General features: G+C 32.6%; 1 non-coding gene across 1 annotated transcript; it reads left to right on the top strand.

Moving 5' to 3' along the window:
- The first annotated feature begins 1,764 nt into the window (after positions 1–1,764).
- On the top strand, positions 1,765–1,871 carry LOC121214236 (small nucleolar RNA R71). Its single transcript, XR_005909822.1, has one exon. It is a non-coding gene; the product is annotated as a small nucleolar RNA R71 (small nucleolar RNA).
- Positions 1,872–10,559: the final 8,688 nt, after the last annotated feature.

Raw genomic sequence — 10,559 nt, forward strand, 5'->3', positions numbered from 1 at the left:
AAGCCATGATTTCTTCACCTTCTTCATCCTTCAAAGAGTCAAGATCTAAGACATTCTCCAATGGATCTTCTTCAAAATTGCTTTCCATAGAAACCAAGGTTACCTGATCGGGAAATTTTATCGCTTTAAAAATGTTAAAGGTTACCTGATCATTTTGAACTCGCATGGTGAGTTCTTCTTTCTGTACATCAATTAACTTTCTTTCCGTGGCTAAGAAAGGTCTCCCAAGGATGATCGGCTCTTCCTTATCTACTTCAAAATCTAAGACAACCAAATCAGTAGGAAAAATAAATTTATCGACTCTTACCAAAACATCCTCGATCTTTCCTTCGAGATATGGTAAAGATCGATCCACTAGTTGAACCATCACAGTTGTAGGTCTTACTTCACCTATCCCTGACATCTTGAAAATAGACTTCGGCATCAAGTTGATACTCGCTCCTAAGTCACACAAAGCTTTACCACAGTAAGATTCACCAATGTTACAGGGTATAGTAAAGCTTCCTGGGTCTTTCAATTTTGGTGGCAGTCTATTCTACAGGGATGTATTGCACTCATTTGTCAAAACAACAGTCTCATACTCACTCAGTTATTTCTTCTTGGACAGTATATCCTTCATAAACTTCGCATAATTTGGCATTTGTTATAAAGCCTCGACCAATAGAATATTGATGGGTAATTGCTTCAGAACATCCAAAAAATTCCTGAATTACACCTCCTGTTTCTGCTTGTGTTGCTGCAATCTTTGCGGATATGGAGGTGATGGAACTTTCCGTTGAGCTGAAAAACTTTTTTGAGTAGGTAAATCTGTATCCAAAAAAGATGTTAAAATATCTGAATTCACTAAGTCAGGGTTTACCTTGTCAGACTTTGTAAATTCTAATTCCTTTTGTCTAGGAACTTCAGTAGCTGGTTGATTCTTCTCAACAGGCTTATCTTCGACATCAATCAATCGGGGTTCTAGAATATTGCCACTTCGCAATGCCACTACCTTGGTATGTTTTTTACCCAAATTTCTTGGATTCTCAGTATCACTCGGCAAGGTTCCTTGCGGTCTATTACGTAGCTTCGTATCTAACTAACTCATTTGGTTTTCCAAATTTTTCAGTGTTGCTGCTTGGATTTGGATCAAAGCGTCATTCTTTGCCATGTACGCTTTCAACAAGTTCTCCATACTGTTTGATGCCTCAGCTTGAGGTTGTTTTAGAGCTTACTGATTAAACCCTTGAGATTGGTTGGTCTTTGCTGTAATAAGTTGTTGTTCAGTCTATTTCCTTGGTTACTCTAAGAAAAGTTAGGATGATTACGCCATGAAGGATTGTAGAAGTTGGACTTGGGTCCTTGTCCACTCCTATTTTGATATTGTTTCCCCACATAGTACACTGACTCAGGATTTGATGACAATTCTAAAAAGAATGACCTTCCCCACAGTACGCACAGGAAACTACTTCAAATGGACTTGGTGGCTGAGCTGCAGAATTATTAGTACTATTAGCGGTTAACTGTTTTATCATAGAGGAAATAGACGATACCTGAGCTGATAACAAAGTGAGGGCGTCAACTTTATGAACTCTAACTACACGTCTTCCTGAAGCTGTTTGATTTGTTAGCCATTGATAGTTATTACTCGCGATCTTTTCGATGATCTTATAAGCCTCATTATAAAACTTAGAAAAAATTACACCATTCGCAGAAGCATCTACCATCAATCTTGTATTTGCATTCAGACCATTATAGAATGTCTCCAACTGGATACAATGAGGAATCCCATGATGAGGACACTTACGAAGTAACTCCTTGAATTCCTTCCAAGCCTCATACAAAGACTCGTCATCCAATTATTGGAAAGTTGTGATCTCGTTCCTTAACTTAGCGTTTTTTCTAGGTGGGAAATACTTAACCAAAAATCTCTCTGCTAATTCTTGCCATGTAGATATGGAACTTGGTGGCAATGAATTGAGCCATGCTCGTGCTCGATCTCGCAACGAGTACAGAAACAAGTTCAACCTCAGTGTGTCGTCAGTCACACCGGCTATCTTGAATGAATCACTCACCTCCATCAACAATCGAAGGTGGAGACGTGGATCTTCCATGGGCATAACACTAAATTGGCCCTCCGTTTGTAGCATTTGAAACATCACTGGTTTCAATTCAAACTGGGTTGCCTCAATATCTAGCCTTCTAATTCTTGCATTTAACTCAATGAAAAGTGGCACAACATATTCTCTGATGCATCGATCCCTATCATTGGCAATAAGGATAGGATTTCATACATGATCGGCTTCATTACCTTGGTCTTGATTCTGATTTCCAAGGTCCATCTCGACTTGTCTTTGAGCTGTTCATTCACATCTTCTTTGTTTGAAAGTTCGCTCAATTTCAGGGTTTACAAGGGTAAATCGATAATTTGATCTAGGCTTATAAACACTTGAAAACAAAATCAAAAAATTAAAAATGATAAGTTAATAATGTTGGAAATAAATCAAATTGAAAATAAATAATTTCACAAAAAAATGACTATGGCAACGACGCCAAAAACTTGTAACGCGTAGTTTTGTGCAAGTGTACACAGTTGTTATCAAGTAATAAGTAAGTATCAAGTTATCGTCTCCACAGGGATTGTATTTGTGCTAAGTCACTTAATTTGTAAAATTATATTAACCATTCGGTAAATAAAAACACAATATAGTTGAGAAGTGGTGATTAAAATATATTAAACTAAATGCAATGATCCCTAATGCAAATTATCCTAAGTATGCAAACTATATGAATGAAATAGATTTTAGTAAAATTAAACACAATTTTCAAAATTTATAACATAAATAAACTAGGATAATTACTTTAATCAAACTCAATTTATTATCAACATGCTTAATAACATTCAGAAAAACATTCCATGGCAACTTGATCTTTCATGAGTTTCGAAACCACATTAGGTCCTTTCGAAATCCTTTACTTAGTAAATACACATTTTACTGATCCTTATTTACTAACGGTTTCTTAGCATTCGTGTGAGGTAACAGGGACGTGTCAGGTTTGAAACAATTTAATCACACAAATCTAAAAGCTAAGCAGATAACAGAGCTTGGTCAGAGTTGTTATGCAACCTTCAATTTAATAGGGCCAGGATCTAAATTGAGCATGCATATTTCAATTATGTGTCCATTATCCATCGTATGGTCAGGATCGCTCAGCTACTTCAGGTGCATTTCAATCACGTATGTGTAACATCCCGATTTTGGGCCTAGTCAAAACAGTGGTTTTGGGACCACAAATTCGATGAGGAAAAATTTATTTTTACTATAATTTTATGGCCTAAAATTTCACAGAATGATTTTGTGAAAATTTTGTTCAAAAATTTCAACTTTTGGGCACTCAATTTAGTCAAAAGGACTAAATTGTAAAATGTGTAAAAGTTGAGTTCTACATGTTAGAGGTGTCCAATTGTTATGAAATTTTAAATTGGAGGTATTTATATGGTAATTAGACCATTGGTTAAGTTATGGACAAAAATGGACATGAGATAAGTGAAATAGGAAATTTTTAAGTTAGGGGCATTTTGGTAATTTGGTAATTAAAATAAATTAAAAGGGAAAAAGATGACAAATTGTGCTCATCTTCTTCATTTGGCCGAAATTAGCAAGGAGGGAAGCCATATTTAGTGTTTTTCAAGCTTCCAAGCTCCATAGTAAGTGATCCCAAGCCCCGTTTTTAATGTTCTTTACATTTTTTGAGTCCTAGTAACTTGATTTAGCTTATTCTAGCAATAATTTAACCTAGGGTTCATATTTGGAAAAATACCCGTAGGTGAAATGTGTTTATTTTGATGTTTAATGGTAGAATATGAAGCTTGGAATTATGTTAATTAACTTTTACTAAGCGATTTTAAGTGAAAATGAGTAAAACGACATAATCGGTAAAAATACCTAATGTTCATAAGTGTTAGAGTGAGAATTTGATGTTTCCATAGAAGAGAAAAATTTTCAGAATGTCATAAAACATAAGAATAAGGGATGAAGTTTAGTTTCTGAGCTTAGGGGCAAAAGTGGAATTATGTAAAAGTTTAGGGGCAAAATCGTAATTTTTCCAAAGTTTTAGTCAAGGATTGTTTTGATGAATGTGAGTATTAAACAAGATAAATTTGCTATTATAGATCAAGAAGAACGATATCCGGAGTTAGACAGGGAAAGAAAAAGGATGAAGACTAAAATGCTAGATTTGATTATATTTTGTACTGAGGTAAGTTTATGGTAAATAAATGCAATATTTTGATAATTATTATTAATACTGTTATTTTTCAGAAATTATGACTTTCTTTTACGAAAATATCTAATGTTGACTTAAGTATGAGGTGAGAGAGAATCAGTGATAAAAGCCCCGTTGAAACATTGAGAATGTATCGGATACAAATGTCATGACATTAAGGGAATGAGATCCCATGTAAGACCAACTCTGGGACATGGCGTAGGCACCGAGATGAGAGGTCCCATGTAAGACCATGTCTGGGACATGGCGTTGGCACCAAGATGAGAGGTCCCCCGTAAGACCATGTCTGGGACATGGCATAGGCTCCGATATGAGAACTCCCATGTAAGACCTTATCTGGAATATCGCACTGGCAGTACAGAAAACATCCCATGTAAGACTATGTCTGGGACATAGCTTTGGCATGTATTATCAGACAAGAGACTCGAGTATCCTAAGTATTCCAAGTGATTCAACGGGATAGTGAATAGACCATGTTACATGAAAGTTCAGATTAAAGCATAATAATAAATTCAGGTGAGTTATAAGGATTGAGAATATCTCAGTTATCAGTTGAGAAAGAAATTTCACCAAGGGAGGAGTAAGTTATAATCATGATTTATTTAAGTAAGCAAGTAAGTAAACAAGTATGTGAGTAAGTAAAGAAGCGAGTAAAGATTCTAAAGTTTGATGAAATTTATGAGTATGATTATTTATGATAAATATTGTTATTTATTTACTTGTAAACTTACTAAGCTTTATGCTTACTTTCTTTATTTTCATTATTTTTATAGTATCACCAAGTTAGTTCGAGGATCACAAGGATGTTGGAGTTCGTCCAGTTCGAGGATCACAAGGATATTGGAGTTTGTCTCACACTATCTACAGACATCTCGGTATTATGTGATTTCGAAACGTGTAAAGCTATGGCATGTATAGAGACTTAGTGATTTTGAGTGTGTTTATATGATATGGCTAATGGTTAGCTATTGAAATGGCTAATTAAGAACATGTGTGGTGTTATGAATGCCTAGGTGATAGTTTATACCTAGAGAATATGAAAGAGTAAAAATTTGCAATGAAACAGTTTTGGGATAGCAGCACTGACGTGATTTTGAAAAATCACCAAGGATAGTATAAAATGAATTAGAGAGTGAATGATATATAGAATTAAAACTTATCGAGTCTATTTTCATACAAAAGTAATGGTGTGGGTAAAGGATTTTTATATTCTGAGATATTTGAATTTTGGTGAGACAGGGTCAGAATGGTTTTTGGAGTCCCCTGTTCTGACTTTAGAAAATCATTAAAATTTGTACAAAAATAATTATAAGCTATAATTTTTATGTCTAGATTCCTTAGTGAGTTTATTTTCTGTAGAAACAAGTGATAACACTATATGAAAATCATACGATGAGAAATTTGATTTTTAGTGAATAACGGTCAGAACCATCAGGCAGTGAAACAAGGGAGAATTTAATGAATAAGCTGTACGAATTGGCTAATCCAAAAATTCTGAAAATTTAATGAGTCTAGTTTTAGGGAAAATTTACGGATTTAAATTTTTAGTTTTGTAACTCGAGTTATAATTAAATTAGTGACTGCTGCGCAGGTGCACAGCATTATGGCGAACAGTGAAATAAATTTTAAAAGCAATTTTTTATGCTCTCAACTGGTAAGTTAAATCAGATAACGCCTCATGCTCGACTCTGACAACGGTCTCAGGAAAGGGGTGTTACATTTATTCGTATCAAAACTGAACAATTACACATACATATCTCTGAAGATAAAAGAATATATACAATATCCAGAAAAGATCATCATGTTCATTTCGACTATAACCTTCAAACACAGACATTTTTAGTATTTAATTATCATTTCTCTAACTAATTCTGTTATCACGAACATCACTTTATTCCATTCACTACAAAAAAAACTTCCAGTTAATACATACATTCTTTAGGTATCATACCAGAATATTTTGTCTTATCAAAATTTAACTTCTTCTTTTCTTACGCTCTTATATGTTCACTTACTTCCTTACTTAAATAACTCATGATTATAACTTCTCCTCCCTTGCTGAATTTTTTGTTTCTCAACTGATAACTAAGACATTCTTAACCCTTTCTGACTCACTTGAATCTATTTATTATGCTTTTACCTGAACTTTCACGTAACATAGTTTATTTACTAGCCCGTTGAGCTATATTGGAATAATAAGAATACTTGGGACTCCTGTCTGATAATAAAAAGCCAAAGCCATGTGCCAGACATGGTCTTACATGGGATGTTTTCTGTATTGCCAATGCCATATCCTAGATATGGTCTTACATAGGATTTCTCATATCGGTGCCCATGCTATCTCCCAGACATGGTCTTACGGGGGACCTCTCATCTGGGTGCGAACACCATGTCCCAGACATGGTCTTACATGGGACCTCTCATCTCGGTGCCAATGCCATGTCCCAGACATGGTCCTACATGGGACCTCTCATCTTGGTGCCAACGCCATGTCCCAGACATGGTCTTACATGGCTTACATATTGCCATGGTCTAACCATGGTCTTTACCATCAATTCTTCATTGAATGATCATACCCATTTCCTGCGTTCTACTCAATTTGATCTTCTAATTCAATTTTCATACTATTATAATATTCATGGTTCAATAGCAAAGACATAAAACAAATATCATATTATTTCTAATTTAACAATTAAACATAAGATTCTATCATAGAAACATACTGATAACACTTATTCAAGCAAGTGTACATAAACATACATTCTATATTTGTGTATATTTACTTACCATATTTACTTAATCAAATATGTTGAGCACATAACATCATATGCGCGCCAAACAAACAGGATGAGCTTATCACCATATTAACTTTCATTTTATTCTACGTTTCTACATTTCTCAACTCATGGTTATCTTACTTCATACGTTAACACATACTTATCATAAATTTTCTATTCATACCTTTCTAAATTTTGTTACCTTTCTATATTTCGTTTCACCATAAACACATTTCAATTACCTTAACATAATTTTTTTTAGCACTACTGGAAACAACTCGGTTAGGAGTCATCTCTGTCTTAACAAAACAATTTCATTAGAGTCAGAAGATATTACACTATCACGGGTAATAATATGGCATGTATAGCTAAACTCAAATACACTATGTTAGTCCAAGAACCAACTAAACCATAGCTCTGATACCACTAAATGTAACACCCCTTATTCGTGTTCGACGCCGGAATAGGGCATGAGACATTACTAGAACACATACACTTGTAAACGTATTTAACCGTGTAATAAAATTTCATCTAAATTAAAACTTTCAAATTTTTTAAACATGTTTTTATAATTCTTCACAATATATCCTTAAAATATTAGTTCATAATAAATAGGGCCTACGAGACCCGATACATACCCATGTATTCAATTCTTCATTTTCATTTCATTCAGTTCACAATTTCTTATACGCACAATTCAAATCATATCACTAGCAATTTCCATTTAATTACCATGTATTTCAATTAAAATACAATAATTAATAATAATTAGATTTGAATTACAGTAATACAAACTTACTAGGCTAAATTGCAGAAATACCATGATACAGGGGCATTTTGGAAAATTTCCATTTCCCTCGACTTTCCACGTGATATTGATCTAAATTAATAATTTCATTCAATTTATTAATTTAGACAATAAAACTATTCAATTCTTGAAATTTCGTCATTTTTTCCATTTTTACAAAATTACCCTAAAAATTTTACTTTTATTCAATTTAGTCCCTGAACCTAAAACATGTAAATTAGCTATTTTTAAAATAAAATCATATTATCAAAATATTCACATATATTTTTCCTCCTCCTCCACTCCATTCCACATCCTTAATGTACTTCACACTCTTAGAAATAACATTTTCTAAAGTTTCATTATTCACCCTTAAGTATATTCAAAGTTGTCTATCCAAATCAATATCACTAAATTATTTTTATCTGGAGGTACAGAACTCCAAATTATGCACTGTTAATTTTCCCTAAAACTAGACTCCTTTATCTTTTTACGATAAAATTTTCAAAATTTTTAGTTTAGCCAATTGGTACAATTTATTCTTAAAATATTTTCCTGTTTCACTGCCTGACGTTTCTGACATCTCTTCACTAAAAATCAAATATCTCTTAGTACCAAATTCTGATGGTAGTGTCGTTTATTTCTCTTGAAACTAGACTCATTGATGAATTTAATCAAATAAATTAAAAATTAAAATTATTTGTTTACAATTTATAATGATTTATCAAAATTAGAACCGGGGATTCCAAAATCAATCCGATCTTCCGTCACTAAAATTCAAATATCTCAAAATATATAACTCTTTTACTTGCTCTATTTCTTTTATGTAAAAATAGAGTCATTAGAATTTCATTTCATATCTTATTAACTCTCTAATTCAATTTCCACAATTTATGGTGATTTTTCAAACTTAACCTATTGAAGTTGTCCAAAACTATTTTAGTGCTAGATGTTGATAATCAAATTTATAACACCCTCCTTTCCTTTCTCGACAATATTTTCTATCAATTCATCTTATTTCCCTTCACTAACATATCAATAACATAGAACCTTATATAATAAATCCATACATTAGCATCAATTCCCTACTTTTTCAATAATATCAAACTCAAAAATATATTGAAATCTTAGTGTTCTTACCTTGCTCTTTTGATTTCAATTTTTAACTTGATTTTCTCTCTCCTCCAGCCTTCATTTCTTGAATCTAACTTGATATTCTAGCTCCCAATAGTCTCCTTATCAATTTTCTCTCTTGGTGGCTATGAAAATTCTTTTGATTTCTAGATGAAAATGGTGAATTTTTTGTGGGAGGACCAAATTGTAAAGAAAGCAAGACTTTCTTTCTTTCGCTCTTTTTCTCATGTTGGTGCACGGAAAAATGGTGGGTTGCATGCTTCTTCATCTTCCTTTTCTTACATATATACTAAATAAAATAATAATAAAATAATAAAATATCATTTAAAAATCAAATTAAAATACTAATAAACTAATATTTATTTAATTAATATAAAATATCTCCAACATCATCATTATCTTCTAGATTTCTCTCTTTTCTAATTGACCATTTTACCGTTTATGATCTTTTAATATTCCATCCTTGAGTCATCACTTAATTTGGTAAAATTGCGAGTTAGTCCCTCAAAATTCTTCACCTTTTTCAATTTGGTCCTAATCCATCCATTTTCCTTATTTTCTAGATCATTCCACCCTTAAAACATTTACACCACTGGTCCTTCAACTTTTTCATATTTTCACTTTAACCCCTCAATTTTTTAGTATTTACTCTTGGGCAACAAAACTTTTCTCACTTTTGCGATTTAATCCTTTCTTGAACTAATATGTCATAATATACTTCCCAATGTTAACATAACTCCAAAATTTCCCCTTTTGTCGCTTTATTTCCTTATTTTATTATATCAAAGATAATATTTTAGTGTAAAATTTTTTGGGTATTACATTTCTCTCCCCCTTAAAATAAATTTCGTCCTCGAAATTTCCTTTTTTTTTTGGTCATGAACTTATTCTTTCATTTCACAATTTATTTTTAATTCAATATTTCAAATATGAATCAGAGATAAACCTTTACCTTGTAACGAAAATTATTTACCTTTTTTCCATAGGCCCAGTAGATTGAATAGAACACTTAGGATATACGGAACTGATACAGAGGTGCATTATTATGCATTATTAAACAGAAAGCACTAAAGTATTATACATAAAACATAAATGTGCTAATAATCGAAGAACACTAGCGTGCTATTAATCAGAGAGTGTGCTAGGGTCTCTTAATGATATACCACTAATATCCTAGTAGTTCTAATATCATCTACTTCGGCAAATTATCTCATGCATGCATATCACTTTTACACTTTTCACATAATGCTTTTACATCCTTTACAATTTAATCCTTATATCAATAATCCGTATATTTATATCTTCTCTACCTTTAATACATGTATTATATTTCAAAATTCATTATTCATCCGTAATTTACTAATAATCCATATCATGTACTTCACATATCACATTTACATGTTTTTCAATTTAGTCATCAGCACAATATTTCTTGTAGCACAACAATACACTTTCTAAATATGCATGCAAAACATAACAATAACCAGTCATAAACCGACCAGATCAACAGGGCTTTCGTCTAACATCATAATTAGCTAACATTATCACAATATAAGAACTCTATCAGAACTGAACAATTACACATACATATCTCT

This window comes from Gossypium hirsutum, chromosome D01 (genome assembly GCF_007990345.1).
Source record: "Gossypium hirsutum isolate 1008001.06 chromosome D01, Gossypium_hirsutum_v2.1, whole genome shotgun sequence".
Lineage (NCBI taxonomy): Eukaryota > Viridiplantae > Streptophyta > Magnoliopsida > Malvales > Malvaceae > Gossypium > Gossypium hirsutum.